Source organism: Neodiprion fabricii, chromosome 7 (genome assembly GCF_021155785.1).
Source record: "Neodiprion fabricii isolate iyNeoFabr1 chromosome 7, iyNeoFabr1.1, whole genome shotgun sequence".
NCBI classification, from domain to species: Eukaryota; Metazoa; Arthropoda; class Insecta; order Hymenoptera; family Diprionidae; genus Neodiprion; species Neodiprion fabricii.
Window position 1 is genome coordinate 6,081,223 of NC_060245.1, and position 17,751 is coordinate 6,098,973.

A 17,751-nucleotide genomic window follows, 5' to 3' on the forward strand; every position below is an offset into this window, starting at 1 on the left:
CATCCCAGCTAGGAATTCCACGTGCCAAAAATGTACGGCTATGATACGTCGATTGAGTTTCTGGTGCGTAAACATTTGCCATACACCGACTCTCCGTTCCCGCATCGCGAATTTGGTTAACGACGCGTGACAACGTGCGATCAAAATATATACGTCACGCCGGAACGATCCGGCGACATGTTCTTTTGTGTTCAATTTTTTTATTCAACGGTGCGGTGTCCGAATGTTGGCATTTGCGATTTCGTACGTTGCCAAATTTTTGCAGCTGGATGCAATTAATAAATTGCACGGGTAATATCGTATGCTTGAAAAATCAGAATTGACATGAAAGTATAACAAGACAGTGAATGAAAACGAAAGAGGGAAGTGAATAGAACGTGGCAAAGGTCGAAGCTGTCACATTTGGCATGAAATTTCACCGTGAGTATCTTTGTGCGAATGAATGTCCATTTTTCAGAGGAGCGTCCTTATGCCTCTTGTATCGAAGATTCACAATCATTACAGAAATATCCAAGGTGACGGATAAAAATATTCTCGCGCAAGACTTCTCTTCTCAGACTTATCAAAGAAATCCATTCAAGCTTCTTCTCAAGCAATTCATAAAAGACTAATTGTGAGTACCCGAAATTTCTCAATCTCGGTGGTGGTTTTTTCTAATGAATTTTTCTACGCTATATACAAAAAGCCACCGTGGATTGGACCATAAGCTGCTGTTTCTAATGATCACACCACGACCCGACCATCACCATTATTCCTCGTAGTGTTGCCACGTGACCTGCGAAACGTAGCTGGAGAATAATATCTGCAGAATAGCGTCCAGCGGTCGTGACTGCAAACATAAACCAGTTGGAAATGGACCTTAACATTTCTCCTTTCTTCATACGAGAGGAAGGATATCAGTGGTGACGCCGAGCGTGGAGGACATCGTAACCTTTTAAATTTCCTTGCTTAATTAAAGCTGAATGCCCAGAGAGACGTTAACTGTGAGCAGAGGCATACAGAAACTTCCAGGTCAGTCCGAGACCGCAAACTGAGCATGAATCATGGGGATGTTGTGTACCTCTGATCCATTCCGAATCTAGGATTATCTGGTGTACACTGTTCTCACCGCTTCTGATCGTTCTAGAGCCGTCTGTGCACTCGATACATTGGTTTGCATCCTGCTCTTCCTCGAGTATAATCGTCAATCAAGACAGGAAACAAGCAGATTGTGGCTTTGCAGCATCCGCGGAATGTCTTCAATGCGTATCGTGGTAAACGGAGGGTAAATTGGAATGGTCCATAGTCGGTTTTAGTGACGCACGAGCTTCCGAACAACAGTTATTACATTGATCTTGGGGGCGATTGTAATCAGTACACTTGAGGAATGGATGGAACCGTTTAAAAAATGGTTGCAATCGATTCTATCCAACGTCCGATGGTGATAATATACAGCTTGCGTACCTCAATGCAAAAACTTGCAAAAACTTTTTGCAATATTGTATTCATGAAAAAAAATAATCCTCATCTTTATAACGACAAATTGATATTTTTGTTTACGTGACAGCAAATTTTCGATGGCCACTTTCTGTGATACTGGAACAGTGTAACGAGCACTAACTATGCGGTATCTTGTTGTTCACGAGGTCACAATGTTTTCAACTTCTAAAATACACTTTGCGCTCGTCTCCGTTAAGGGGGGTGAGTTTACAAGGCGGAAATACGTATTCTTTGACAATAGAAAAGTTTTCCTCGTCCTTTATCCGAGGATCGTCTTAGTCCGCGACTGATCACATTTGGCGTTTGTCAAGTTGGCACCACTCCGGTAGACTCAATGCTTGGATATATCAAAAGTTTACCTTTCCTATGACAGAAGAGATCTCAAGAAACTTTTTTACCCCGTATTCTCGTCATCTCGTTCTACCTACTCCCTTCGTTTTCTTCAGTAGTGTGTTTGCCTGAAGCTTCTTTCTCTTGGCTACGTTAATAACGTTACATTCGTTGAACACGAAATATTCTGACACTGGAGGAATGTTCTCGCCCAGGGAGACAGCGCTACATGGAAAAACTAAATTGTCCCATCCACTCTGCACTTCTCTGGCTATGTAGGTAAGGAACACATCCAGTGCGTTTGAAACTTTGCCCTGTAAGGAAGGGCGTACAGTGTAGAATTGACTGACAGCTCCTGAACAACTTTCTCGACTTGACTTATGTGGTGGCTAGTTTCTGTAAGTATGATCGCTCAAAGTTTGCGCTCCGAAGGTCAAGTAAAGAAACAAGTTTCACATCCACAATTTTATACTCCGCACATGAATCACGATTATAGTAAAAGTGAAGTAAAATTTCTTCAGTAGAATAAAATTCAACCGGAAAATGCAATCCAGAGATTAATCGCAGTTTTGGGAACTCGAGATCCAGGGTTGAATTAAGAAACTGAAGACCATATCATGCCCATTATATTGATGACTATCAGTTCTGGCTTATATATATGTTACTTACGAATGTATCCATTCACAGTGGGTTCACCATTCGTTGATTAATTTAGTTGTTTCAATAGTTACGAAGTTGGAAAGCAGTTCAAGTCGAAGGTGTATAACTCAAAGGTTGTTCATCCTTTGACTACCGTCCGATTGAATTCAGAATAGCTATAATCATTTTCGAACAACTAAAGATGAAGCATCTAGATAATATCGAAAAGATATGGATGCACTACAGTTTTAGAAACTTACTGGAAAACCCGTGAATAAACACCCTGCTGCTGAAATTGTGGTGTTTCGCATTATGGGAACTTGATACAGGCTAGTATCTACTGACAACTTTGCTGTCGATTCAATTCAAGTTCGATACTGTGTCAAGTTGTGTAATTCACAATACCAGCTACGCTTGTAGGCCACATCTGCACCTCAAAAAATGTTATGTTTGAGTAATTTCTTTTTCGTACAGTCGAGACAGACTGTGGAAATCACGCAACGAGCTCCATCAGCCTGGAGGGTGGTCCGCAGGTAATTAGCACGATTCTGATGGTTAATACACTCGTGCTCATATGAACTTTTCGTTTGGAACGAGTCGCGCCATATGCCGTAGCTGAGATTCCATAGAAACATTTCCATTTCTATGGGTCTGACTGAATGCTTAGAGGCAATCGACGCACTCGCACGATAGTCATTCATCTGTGTTAATGCAACGCGCGCATAACAGGACCACGTTCAGTCTGAAAAAAAAAACACATTCACAAAGCAGTGAGCCGTGTGTTACTGCATGCACTTCGCCCGCTGTACAGAAATCGACTTCGTTTCATGTCCCTTTTATTTTCTTCGAAAGCTTTCACGCGCAAGCTGCATGCGGAACCCGTGTAATATAAATGTGTTGCGCGCACCCTGCATTGGAACTTTTCTCTCTTTCTCTTCCTATTTATATGGACCAGTTATAAAACCTCGGGCATTCAAAAACACCCCCGTGTTTTCCATGAATGCCTATCTTGCTGGTAAAAAGGACCCTCTGCTTAAATGAGGGTGAGTGGGAAAAGCTGGCAAGCCTTCGTTCTGATGCGTACACGTCGCTCTCTTCAAAAATTATTACAGACTTCCGAGGTTTTGGTTGGCACGTGTCACTGCATATACTAGCTTATGTATGTGTGTACACAGGGAGATTATGCAAAGTGGAGAAGCCCAGCCATGGCTGTCCAAATTTCCTCCTCGAATATAACTATGCACGTCATCTAATTTCTGGTTGGAACTCTGATGGTGGAATTTCTCGTCTCAAGTTTAGAACAAATCAAGCTCACCGGGCTTTTCATCAATTATGTAGAGCCGAGGTACAAGAAATGAATTCCATTCCATTTAGTTAGTATTTTATACGCCCGTCGAATGATGGACTAAACTCGAATTCTTCTTATTTCGGACTCGTTAGCTACAAATGAGGGGGGTAACGTGATAACGTTAATTTTTCAAAGCCGTTTGCCTGATCTCATCTCACGACAAAATTGTTAGCAGCGAGAAAATTATGTTCTTATAAAAAAATGTTTCAGCGAAAAATACAAACACATCACAGCTGTTTTATACCGTCAATAATGAATTTTCCAATGCATGTTTTCGTTATATTTTTTTCATATAAAGACTTTAATTTTAATGATGTCAATGCACACGCATCTTATATAAGTAGCACATTTTTCATGTCAGATAAGCTTGCTGATCATTTTTCTGTCTGATAGATTTGTTCAAAAGTATCTATTACCGAGAGGCTTGGGTTCATTATAATAATCATTAACCAAATGAGAACCCGAAAAGCAAAGTTTTTCCCATTCGTCGATATCAGTCGTGAAAAGTACCTGTGAAAAGTATTTAGTTTTTTTTTTCCGTCCGTAATATTCGTGTAAAATTTTGAATGGCGACTCGAAAGCGCCGTGCCGTGGCAATTAGAGTTGAGAATATAATCCGCCCCTCCACTCGTCGTTCTCTTTGCTCAAGTTACTCGCACAGCATTTACCTAGACGGGTATAGGTACAAGTTCTCGCGGTAATTAGCCGTATTCTCAAGGGTGGTTTCGGGGCGGAACGTGCTCGAGCCAAAGTTGGGTAGGATAAAAATGGGGCGACGGGAGAAGCGGCGAGGTTGGTTGGCCCAGCTGTGCATCAATCTGTGAGATTACTCACGGAACTTTGAACACATCCTGACGTTAAAGTAAAAAATAAAAAAGAATGAAGAAAAACGATTCGAATAACAAAACCGAAATAATAAGCATACCGTCAAAAGTAATCCCAAGTCCCTTGAGCGTTTGTCACACACCCCCCAATCCTTCGAGCATGGGCACCATGGGTCCGTAACAACTTGGTTGAAGGTCGCTGTTTAAACGACGCAAGTTTCCAAAATTCTCGGAAACCTGTTTAGGCACAACTTGTGTCTACAATTGGTAAGATAAGGGTCCACACAGTTTCTCTAATCATCTATGTTCACCTCAAACCCGCGTGGACTTGCCATTAAGAGAAGTGGATGGGTCCAAACTTTGGTTGGTACGCGTTAATCTACTGCAAGTAATCTATATTTCTCAGATGAAATGCAAAACAAACTACTTTGAAATGAAATTTCATCAGGTGTTATCGAACATGCAAGGTCAGTTAAACAGATACTTCTCAGATCACCGCATCTATTTTGAGAGAAAGTTTTAGTCCCGAATGAATTGCCTCTTTATAGGACCTCGGTAAATTTTTCCCTTAACGCAAGAATTGCGTAGAGCTCAAGGGCTTCCGCGTTTATTCAACTTATGAGGCCGTTAAGATAAGGCACGAAATGAGATAAGAGAAGAACCGGAGAGAATGACAAAATTATGCTCGTTTTACTGCCGGCTGTATGGAATGGCGGTGGTTTGTTGCAGCCGAGAAATGACTCGAAAACGCGCGAAGAACAACGCTGAATAATTTAATGTACAGAACAACGATCGTCCGCAAAATTATAACGAGCTGTCGAAACTCAACCGTTGCATTAATGACAGGAGGTTAGAAAATTTGGCACAACTGGGAAGAGTTCGGTACTTGGGCTTGAGCCCCATGAGAACGGTGGACGTGCGCCTGCAGCAATACCTCATCCCACGCAAGCCCGACAGCTCTCGATGCTCGCGAAAGGTTGCGAAAACTCCCTTCACCGCGACAAGTTTCGTAATCAGTTAGCAACAATTTTTTCGTCGTCTAATTGCTTCAGCGGAACTATTTGGGTACAAAATTTGAACGCAAGTTAAAGTGCCTCAGACCATGAAACAACCTCTTCAGATCTGTACTCGAAATATCACCATCGGATTCATTGAAGTTGCTTATGATCACAGTTCAAAACAGTCTGACATAAGACATGAATGTTCCTAACCCGTAGGAATGTGTTCATTTCATGTTATTCCAAGGTTGACCTGACACTGGATTTGATTAACAACCACTTTGGACCCATACTCGACGTATTTCCATCAGATTCATTTAAGCTGCTTGTGATCACACTCCAAAACCACCCAACATTAGACTATGAATGTTCCCGACCTGCAGGAATGTGTCCATTTTATGCTATCCCAAGACTGACCTGACACTAGATTCGATTAACTTGAATAATCCGTCAAGTCTGTTTTGAAAAAAATTTGCACAGTTGGACTTCGGACTTCTGCCCGGTAAATGACTTTAGCAAATAAGTCCCGAAACTATTTCAACCTTTATTGACCTCCACCAAGCTTTTCTGAAAGAACTAAAAACATCCGTCTGCAGATCATATATTTTCTGTCCATAGATGACGAGGTCAGTTAATGAAATGGCAATATCACCGTCTTCTAAAGTGTTCATGATTCAACGAAAACGAATGACACCAAACGATTCACAAGCTAGTGCAAAATAGTTTTAAAGATACATTCTACCTAAAGTTTACACTAGACACTAGAATTATCTCTCACGTCACGAAGCTCCATTTTTTTCTACCGAGTTAACTTTGAGTGCTTAATTTTATTACCATCTCCTTACAATCTTAACGTACGTTTACGTAGTTGTTCCTCAAATTTGAGGTCTGTACTTCATGTATGCTTGGGACAGAGAACTTCACTCTTGGCAAATAAAATCCCTCGTATTTCATTATCTTCTCTTCCTCTTCCTCTTCGTCTACCTTCCACCCACTCTCGGCTCGCATTTTCTCGCCCGGACACCGGGTTCCTAGACCCCAATCTATCCCTGCCAAATGAGGCATGTGATGCACGCATTCCTCAAACGCAATATCGAATTGTTGGATAACCTTTCGAGGGATTATGTATGGAAAAATGCCAGCCATGGGAAGTGGCATACCTTCGAGGGCACTGTGCATGTCTGTATCATACGGGGGATGAGAACCCTTCCGATCGTTTCCCCTCGTCACTAACAATTTCTATGACGCTTCGCCTCTGGTCCCATACCCATAAGTACGCGGTACCCGAGGAGTAGAGGGACGGATAATCAAGCGAAGCCTGAACCTCGTAGATTAAATTGAGCTGGCTAGAGAAGTCGGGATGGTATGTGAATAATTAAATGTATAGTCAAACTAATCTTGAGGGAGGTCAGCAGGACGGCTCACAAAGTTTGTAGACTGTTGAATTGGAGCTTTTTGCTTATTACACGAAACTGACTTCGGTGCTGACAACCCAAAAGCAAAAACTCTACTTTCCATCGTTCTGATCTAACGACAATGCAAATATGCCCTGCGTTCCCACAACTTTTGAGTACCAATTTAACGCCAACTTATGACATAATATTAAAGAAATTTTACTCTCGTCATATTTTTACTTTCAAATTTCCTTATCAGAGGATAATATTCTTTTGGAGCTGTAGAGATGATATGAAAAAACTTAGGTCGTCGAATTGGAGTGATTTTTGGAATTTTGAGGTTTATTCGTTGCCCAAAAAGAGATTCAGTAATTTCATAATTAATTGATGAGCGTAGACATGACGATTCATTGAAAAATTTTCTATTTAAAAACAGATTCCTTTGGTATAAAAATAAATTGTATAAACATCTGGAAGCGTCAGCATCGGATAATGTCTTTGAAGTGTGATTGAAACGGTATTCACACAATTATATTAACTTTTCCTATTATTCTTTGTAAGAAAATTTTATAGCAAAATTTTGTATCTGCAGTCGTATTTAAGAGCGTAAATTTATTACTCGAACACTTCTAATAATTCACGTAAAAATCTATTTTATTTTATTGTCATAAGGAAGAAAACGGACTCATTCTGATAATTATAGAAAATCAAAGCTTTTGGTATTTAAAAAAAAAAAAGCTTATGAAATATCGTCGAAACTTCACATCTGCGCTTCGAAGGAAAAATTGCGAAGAAATGACTGTCGTCCGATTATTCAGAGAGAATCTTTTCAGCTTAGTCAGAATTTGGTATTCGGCACGTTTTGCTCGTATACGACGGCACCACGTGAACAAGAATCTCCTAAGAATTTCAATTCCCCATATACAGTATGTTTATCTCGTGATTCAAACTTTGGTCACGTTTTATTCCAATTTTATTTCTCAGCGTTGTATAATCCTTTCACCTCACGAAAATTTCTAGTCGAATTTCGAGTTTTTAAATCCCACTTGTCTCTGATCACTCAATAATATCGCCAGGCCCGCGAAGATGCATCGAAACTGTACGAAAAGGCACGACATACATAACGTGAATTCGCCAGCTATCTCGTGAAATTTATCGATGAAAACAAGAAGGGGGAGAAAAAAAAAAAACAGAAAAAAAAGAAAATTCTCGATAACAAATGAATAATACGAAATAAAAAATGGAAAATGAATAGAATTTTTACCCGAGCAGCATCAGTTTATCTCAAGTAGCAATACCAGCGGAAGCGATAAGGCGAACGAATGATTTGTTGTTCAATTGAACCGTTGGCGTAAAACGAACCCCAAAACCATTGGATTTTTCCAAGGGGTGAAAGAATAAGAGCGTCGCTGCAGACGACGACGGGCGTATTTGCGACGCGTATCGCGCCTCGTAGCTGGATGGAAAACAATAGAACCGTTTCGTATTGCCTCGGTAACTCAGATCAACGAACCCCGGAACGAGAATCTGGGGTCGCATACTATTAAACGCTTAAATGGTTCTACCCTGGAATCGAGTGGGGGTGCCGACTCGGGAGATTCCCTCGGGAACGATAGCGCGAGCTGCTCGGAAAGCCGCGGAGGGCATTCCAGCTCCGGCTAAATCCCCCAGCGCCTCGAGAAGCAGGGGGATGAAGGGGTTTCAGCCAAGCCGGGGGAGGAAACGCTGCTGGTATATTGCAGGCCATATTTCGAGGGACCGACGGACCTCCAAGGATCCGATATTCATCTTTCAGGAAATGTTCCCATTCGTTCGTATAACTTGCCCGAATGGAAATAAGGAAGGAAAAAGAAATGAACACTTTTCAAACGCGATATGATCGAGGATCCGGTGAAATTGCTCGTTCGGGATATTCCATTAAGGAATCGTCCCGGTTTAACGGGTCGAAAAATACCTGATTTTTGACATTTTTTTTTCACATGTCAAATCAAAACACTCACGAGGAACAGAAAATATATTTCTAGACGATCTGTTTTATTTGTTTCTTTTTTTTTTTAACTGTTGAAAATGTCTTTTAAAAGAAAAAAAAAAGAGTCCTCAAGGTAAATATTATCTGAAACGATATTTGTGAAAAGTTTATTGATCGTTATAGCCAGTTATTTTTTTTTTTTTACAAAAATTGACAAAATGCCAGTGGTTTAAAAAAAATATTGCATTTATTCTATTTTTTCGACAGTTTTTCGTTAAAAAGGAAATACGAAGATTTAAAAAAAAAAAGCTTTCATAGCAAGATGAAGAACGGCGTGAAGAATTTCGTGTCCAAGTTTGAAACGGATAATTTGAAAACTCTTTCTTTGAGAGTGTTTACCGTTTTGAAAAACCGCGTTTCGAGAAAAACGCGTTTAATATTTCGAGTATGGAATTTTCATACAAATTGTCCACTTACAATATCTCGTCTATACTATCGGATAATGTACATAAGCAAAAAGTGTTTTTTGAAAATTTTATATTAGAATGATTTATTAACGCGTTCGATATTCGTACGCACATTTAGAAAAATGAAATGCTGCCGTGGCGGAGGGGGCAATTTTTAGCTGTCTACGGACTATGATTTATAAAAAACAATCCATCGAAGTCTAACGATTAATTGAAAAAGTTTGGCTGATTAACCGATTAATCGATTGATTGATCGCAGAGCTTTAGTATAAATCTACTACAAATTGAATTACAGAAAATTGATTTATTCAGTGTGAAAATAGTTTTCATAGCAAACGAATGTAACTAAATATCAAGAGAATATAAATTTGTCAGACTAAAAAATTGTGTTCAGTCGTTGTTTGTCTTTCGTATTTCTGGGCAAGCAAATTTTTTGAGCTTTTGAGAATTGACCATTGGTTGAAAGCTTATTAGAGTGAGTATCGGTTAATCGGATAGAAAAACGTAATCTGCCACAGAGAAATTGTGAAAATATACGATGTATTTAATACATCGGTTAGAAAATGGTAAAATATAATTTCATCATATCAGAATCGTTACCTAATCAACTGTGTAATCATTTTCGAGAAAATTTTATACATAAACTGTATACTAAAAATCAATATTAAAATCAATCACCGTATTATCATAATATTTATGAAATCTAGGGACAATTTTGTGTTGATGTTGTCAAATATTCAAGACGCGTTTTTCTTTCGTCGGATAACGTTATTTCGACGACGCGGTTTTATTGACGATTTGTATTTATAACGCCAGTCGCATAATGGCCGAAAGTTTGTTTTCTCTTCGTCAAAAATTTCCACTTTACTTCAACAGATGTTTCAATGAAAGTTTTACGACGATTGTAAAAGAATAAGCATCGGTGAAAATGGTATTGATCACGTAATAAATTGAAAGAAAGAGGAAATTGACTTTAATATTTATATTCATATTTTTATATTTCACTCGGTAATACTTTGCGAAAACTTGATGGCACGTGTACGAACTTTCAAATATTCGTGTCAGTATTTCACGCAGTTTTTCTACTGTTCTGAAAACGTGTTCAAAATTTAGAAGTAAGACGTTTTGTAGAAACAGAATTTTTTTCTTTCTCTTTTCAATCAAAGATTCAATTCGTCAGGTTCTTTCATTCATTGGGACAAAATTGTTGCAAGCCAGTGAAATGAAACGAAAAATTTCTGACGTTATAATCAAGCTGAAGTTAATTACTAACGTTAACGTGACGAAACTTCAGGCTAAAAAAAATCATCGTTATTGGGCAATTTAAAAAAGACTTTCAAGGATTTGGCTTATCAAAATTAAAGTATATTTTGTTTGTAATGGTCTGCTAAATTTTGGACACGAGTTAGTTCAAACGAAAGGCTTTTACCACTGCGGAAAATACTCGTGTTAAGTAAACGCGGCGCTGTATATTTTCTTAATTGACACTGCATCTCAGTTTCAGCTCAACTAATCTCATAAAAGCTCCTGTTTTATTGTTCCTCATCAAGAACAGCTGACTCAGAGTCCCGTGTCTACATAATTGAACGATTCTAAGAACGGGCAAACACATTTGAGTCGAACTCGACCCTGCCAACCCTTGTCTTATACCTATACCCTCTACGTTAAACCATTTTCTGCATGCTGCTGAAGTGACCGTGAAAACGTCCAGCGTCATGTACCGAAGAAAATTGTCTGCCACTTTCTTTCGGAGCTTTTTTTTCTCCATTCGGCGACTGATTTACCGTAAGCTGTTGCTGCCTTATGAGACTTCTTGTCTATTCAAGACGATTTGTTTTCATTTTTTAGACCCAGCTTCATATTTTTCATCATATTTACTCGACGCTTTAATTCCACGCGTTATAAGCCTGCCCGTTGCTTCAAATTTTCAACGTTTAGAAGCAGCTTGTAATGATTCATGTATTCCCGCCTAGAGTCGGACCCATGACTAAAAGGAAATTGTCTCCTAGTATCCGTCACGTGACCTATGCCAATTACACCGGTCTTATTGAAAACACTCCATCTCTCGGACAAGTCGACAACGGAACAGGAGATCCTCACAGTGGACCGGTAGTGGGAACCAATAATTTACGTATACGACGAAAATCGATCCATGGATCACCGAAACCTCTGACCGGAGTTCATCAGGCTGCAACGAACACATCGCCAAACTTTTAACACCGTCCGCTCATGAGATGCACAGCGTGAAGATAACAGTTGAGTTAGAATGTTAAGAAAACTTCGGTCAATAAATGCAGAGAGAGAGAGAAAGAGAGAGAGAGAGAGACAATTTTTACAAAGAAAGACAATTTAGAAGCACAGTTTTAAACGGATACACCCTTTTCATCGATAATTTATACCTTGAATAAGTGTCGGATTATTGAACGGATGGATGAATAATTTTGCTCACATATCTGAAGTTGGTATTCCATATTATGTTTACAACTGGTTAAACTTGAAATTAATAAAAATAATTACTGCTCAATTTCGGGCAAGAAAAGAAATTTGTTTATTATGTCTGTCGTTTGGTAGAAAACAAACATTACAAGCTGTATTCAACAGATTCGTTTGACTCGTCTGCAATATCAAGTCCATTCAGGAAAAGCTTTCGATCTCATTCATGTGATTGTAATTTAGCTTAAAAAATGATCACAATTTTTTTTTACCAATGGCAAGGTGAAATTTTTAACGCCCATCATTTGATCGCAAAATCCTGCAAGTTTCAAATTCTTCCATTGAGTTTGTCGGACGGATCGAAATTCCTCTAAAACCTGTTCTTCGGATATTAGAAAAAGTGAATCTCGATCGAAACCAATAATTTTCTCATATCACCAAAGATGATTAAAATTAAAAACCTGTATCATATCTTGATAACCAAAATTGAGTTCTGGATTATTTATTGTTGCAGTTTTTGCGGCGTTAACGACAAAAGTAATAACTGTTACCACGCGATTCGATCCCTTCCAAAAATTTCGTCAGTGATTCAGTGACTTGCATATCGATATTTAAATTATCTCAGGAAACTGAAACCGTAGCCCAATTATTATACCTAGTCATAACATCGCTTCGAGGTTCATTTTGGCAAGGAAGATGCGATGGTCCGCTTTCTAGAAGCTGGGAAATTCGCCTTTGACAGAAACGCTCGCCTGGCAATTTGCCTCGAAATTGCAGAGCCAGCGACCATCGCTCCTTGCAAGGACAGGCGCACTCGAGTCGATTTTCGTACGGATCAATATTAATTGGTTCTACGTCTAATGGGTTTTCAAATAATGTAAGCCGACTTCGCCTGGGCCAAAAACGCGATGCCGCGAATATATTCCGTCCGGTATACATGTTACGGATAATTTCTCGCAACTTTGGAGTGATTGTAAATTTTGACAAGTCTCAAAATTATCATTACGAAATCCATCTCACCGTGATTGCAGCATCTGTGGAAGGCTGGATCGATACGGAACCGTGCAGGCGTCTACGAAGCAAACTTCCGAATCATCTGAAAATGAAATATATGCTTTTCTGTGACATATTCAAATGAACTCATATTTCGTAAATTTCTAAGACAAAATTTTCATCGACTGAAAGACAGTTGTTCAAATTTCAGTCCGGAGATATCGTTCTTTCAAATCGTCAAATTTCAATCAGTTCGTTACTGTGGAAGGAATTTCACGAATTTGAATGATTTGTTTTACAAAGTGAGTGGAATTTTACGAGCTTCTGAAAATTTTCAAATATTTTACGTTTGGTCTGTAATCAGTAGAAACGTCAACGTCGATGTTAAAGACTTCAACTTCAATTCTCTAGAAATCGTAACTGCTTGTTTTCAGTTTTTTAAAAAAAATTGATTGATTCGTCATAAATATTCGTCATGCACAAGATGCTCGGTATTATCTGTAAAATGGAATAATATTCTAGTGGTCGGTTAGCGTCAGGCACATCCTGCAGAGCTCCAAAGGAAACACGTGACGCTTTGTCAGTTTCCTCACTTTGGATAGTACACTTCGGCTGAATGGGAAATTCCTTAGGGAAGAGTTCGGGATGTAACGTAAGCTGCGGGTGAACTGCAAATCGTGAGGGACGAAAGCCTCAGCAAGGAGGCTTTTCGGGACCCTCGTTACATCTAAAAATAATTACCGTACCTACTTTGACGGCTGATCTTAAGGACTCGTTTGATACTTCGCGAAAGGGACGGAACTGAACTGGATCGTTTCCACCCCTCCCGTACACTTCACGAACAATTTCGCACAGAAAAATTATGCCCGCTTAATAATTGGCTCATACCTATTATGTTATATAGGGAATGCCGCATATATATGTACGGCCGTGAAGTATATGGATTACATTTGACGTGGAATGGCCCATATACAATGTACATAGGTTACAAATTTGACGTGGAATGCCCCATATATATACCTCACCCCCTTCGATTTCGAAAATTGTTTAACACGATGCTGCAACTGACCCAAAATAGTCTCGAAATTTTTTTCAGATTTTTGTAGCCACTGGTGAAATTTTGAAAAAATTGGAAAACCAATTTCGAAAACGCCATTTTTAAAAATCCGACTTACTTCTAGTAAGTTTTTAGTTTTTCCATGTTGGGATTGGAGTTTTTTTTATGTTTTAATTTTTATTTTCTATACCCTGATCTAAATAGATCACGAAATCATGAAAATAATGTGATTCTGCAGTCTACGTAGATCGAGACATTTGAAAAATAAAAAAAGCAGAAACAATTCCGATATGGAAAGAAACTAATAACTTGCGAAGAGAATAGTAAATATTGAGATCCCAGTATCGTGTCATGCTTGAAAATCATATTTTAAATCTCAAAACAGTGTAAATATTTTCATATTCTTATAAATAGCGTTCTCGGAACTGGTTTTTAATTTTTGTTCTAAAGTTCACTGGTGGGTAAAAAATATCTGAAAAAATACCGAGACCCTTTTGGGTCAGTTGATACATGATACTAAAAAATTATTAAAATCGAAGAGGGTGAGGCACATGAGTTGCAAATTTTTACGGGGAATGCCTCATAATATATGTACGTATATATGCCATTCTACAACTACAAATTAAACGTCGAAATATCGGAATACGTGGATCGCAAAAGGAATTGAATGCAGTCAGTCGAAATCACTTTGTAATGCAAATACAAGTAAAGTTTATCACCTGAGAACACATGCTTTTGTTTTGAAATCGAAAAAAAGTCACGAATACAAATTTTCAATGAATAAGAATCAGGTTTTCTCAAGTGATAAACTTTGATTCTAATTCGATTTCGAAGAGATTGCGAAAAGTTTCATGGAAATCCATGCAGGACCCGCGTAGTCTGAGGTGAATATCTAGCGGGCTTGGACTAATTGAAAACTTGGTTTATCAGACGAGTGTTTCGTTCCTTGAATCGAGTTGGACCAAATATAATTAATCGCGAGTTTGTAGTCCCTCAGGATCAGTTAAATTTAGTTTAACGAGCTTCCGCACCTTCGCTGAAGTTTATGATAAGATTCTACAGTAAAAGAGGAAAGAAAAAACAGTCGTCATTTTCAATAAGAAAGAGTTGCCGTTGAGATTTCGCAAATTTCAGAGAGTTCATTTCAATTTATTGAAAAAGTTCGATTTTGAATTGGGTCTGAATAATTATCAAAAATTGACGGTTGCAACGGATGAAAAAATATATAAAAAAAAAAATATCACGAGTGTTTTCTGCGATTGGAGAACCGTATAAAAAATCCTGAAGCGAATCAAAAATGGCGAGGGAAAATCATTGGTCAGCACAATATTTAACCTGACTCAGTTCAACACGTCGTGCTTTTGAAGAACTTTTCAAGCTTCTCATTTATTTTTCGAGACCTTATATTATTAGAATCATTATGAATATCGATCGAAATTTCTGGTACATTACGATGTAGACTTTCAAACGAGTATCAACATGTGTATAATTGATTTTTTAACCATTTGGCACAAATTCACTGATCAATTTCAGGACGAGTAAAAAGGACATTGTTGAAGTAAGAATTCTGGTGTATTCTCTGAATGCAAGATTTGATCACAATCTGGTCGTGATGATAAACGGAAGATTATGTCACAATACATGCCATCATTCATCAATAAAATATGGTACATTTGCAAAATATTTCAATATAATAACCAAAATTTAACCACCTATATGTACAACGGTGATGAAAAAAAACCATTTTAACTTTTTCTATCAACAATTAACAGCAGTAATTGTCGACGTCAAAATTTTGCAAATGAGAAAAGACCAAAATCTTATTCCCTGCTCACAAAATCTTATTCCCTGCTCAAACATAAAGTTGACTATTTTGACCTCAAAGGCGGGACAATAGTGGCATATTATTCTCTAAAACGCATTTGCGGGAAATATGAGATCATATTTCCCGCCAATCCAAACAAGCGTGAAATACGAGCCTAATATAAAAGTCCCAATTTTGAAATAAATATTGCGGCTAGAGTTGAGTTGAAAATAAAGTCTTATATGTAACACGGGAATAAAATTCGACTTTATTCCCTTGTTACATAATGTACTATTATCCCACCTGAACCCAGTTAATCATTTCAGGACACGATGCTGGATAATTGGAATTCTCCGACTCGCTAATCCCGCGTCCCGGTTGGCTCGTAATCAAACACACAATATACAATAAAAATATATTATAATATTAATTATTGTGGTTGTGAATTTTTCCCCGTGGCACGTAATAATCAAGCCACGAGCACTAATCTTCCTCGGGGAATAACGGGGACGAAGGGGAAAATGAAATTACGCCGGACGTGTAGATGACGAGACTGAGACATTGACGTGACCACCGGGCCAGGGGTTGCAGGTTCACAATCAGCCGTCTCTCTTTACCTCGGAGATTAATAGTCCCGAGTCCGGTTCACTTTGTCACTGTCCAGTGTCCGCCGCGTCCCGAGACCAGGGTGAGACCAGGATTCGCCTTTTTCATCGCCTCGTTCGATTTTTTCCACCCCTAAGACGGTCGTCACTTGGCTAAATAGTGCCGAGAATAATGGCGGGATATCTCATCCGGTCCCGTGACCATTAAAACCATGCGCTCGGTTGGCCCACGGGATTATAGAAACCCACTCGCCCTGCAGAATTACTTCGTATTGTCGTCTCTTTCACTCACAATGACAAGACTTTCGTTTGTTACAGTAACTAAAAAAATTCAGTAAAACAGGTGTCGTGAAAAAAAATGTTTGAATATTGTTGGAATAACGAAAAATGAGGTACGGGTAACCGTTTTGCGCTATCGTCGATCCTTTTTTGGTTATTGCAACGCAAAATTAGTTTGTGAGGTTTACTCTACTTTTCTAGTTAAATAAAGCTTTGACGTCAATTCATTCTTGCACAAGCATTAAATTTTCCTTGTTATAATGAACTGCATTTCAGAGATTCCTAAAATTACGAAATATCGGGATTTTCCGAAACACGAATCATTAAAATAACGTCGCTAACTTTTAAGTCTCATAGTCTGCAGGGACAAACTTCTGGCTACTTGGAAAACTTCGATTCCGAACCCCGCTATGCGCGCATATCTGCCATTACACTTTTTGCGGCTTCTTTTCTCTCGGCCAACGCCGTTTTTCCATGGCGACGAAGGGGGTTCGCAACATCACCCTGCAAGCACGTACAGCGTAGAGCTCCCATTTCCTCGACTCCCCGGAGGGCAAGGGTTGCTCGGCTCTCCTCTGAAACCGTTGGAATTATTTTCGGCTCCCGTAATACCGCGAGTCGCTGTATATCCCATTGTTTAAAACTCAAAAGTGTATTACGAAACCTCTTTTTTCCCTTACGTGTATATAATATATACATAAATTCATACGTATGTAAATATATAGGTACACGTCTTAAGGGCGCGTGGGACGTACAGTCTGGTCAAAAAAGTCACGAGACGAAAAAAGGTTAAAGCAAAGGTTCCAAAAACTATCACTGAACCTTTAATCGCATTACACATATAACTGAAAAAGTTCTCGTGATACGGGGAACATTTTTTGTTATTACTGAATTTTTACAATAAAAGAGAAAGTGCATTAATACATGATTTTCTGCCAATCTACTAATTTTTTTCCGTGTGCGAATTTTTCTGTAAAAATCGTTTGAGTTTACATTTTTGTATATAAACAATGTTTTTTCACCGAATCGTGAATTTATCGTCTATCGATTACAACGATTACGTAACTGTACACATACAGTGACATTTTTTCTTCATCTTTTTTCTTTTTTTTTATAAACAACAGACGAGCCT

General features: G+C 38.7%; 1 protein-coding gene across 13 annotated transcripts in view; it reads right to left on the reverse strand.

Moving 5' to 3' along the window:
• Positions 1–17,751, reverse strand: part of LOC124185974 (leucine-rich repeat-containing protein 24-like) — a 126,022-nt gene that overhangs the window by 85,111 nt on the left and 23,160 nt on the right. For 8 of the 13 annotated variants that reach the window (XM_046577244.1, XM_046577246.1, XM_046577243.1 and 5 more), the window contains one exon: positions 12,902–12,977. The exons of 3 other annotated variants lie outside the window; for them this stretch is intronic. The gene's annotated coding sequence lies outside the window, so the exon portion shown is untranslated. Of the gene's footprint in view, positions 1–12,901; positions 12,978–16,038; positions 16,162–16,352; positions 16,382–17,751 lie in introns of those variants that run through there. 2 more of the 13 variants (XM_046577254.1, XM_046577252.1) reach the window with 2 other exon arrangements.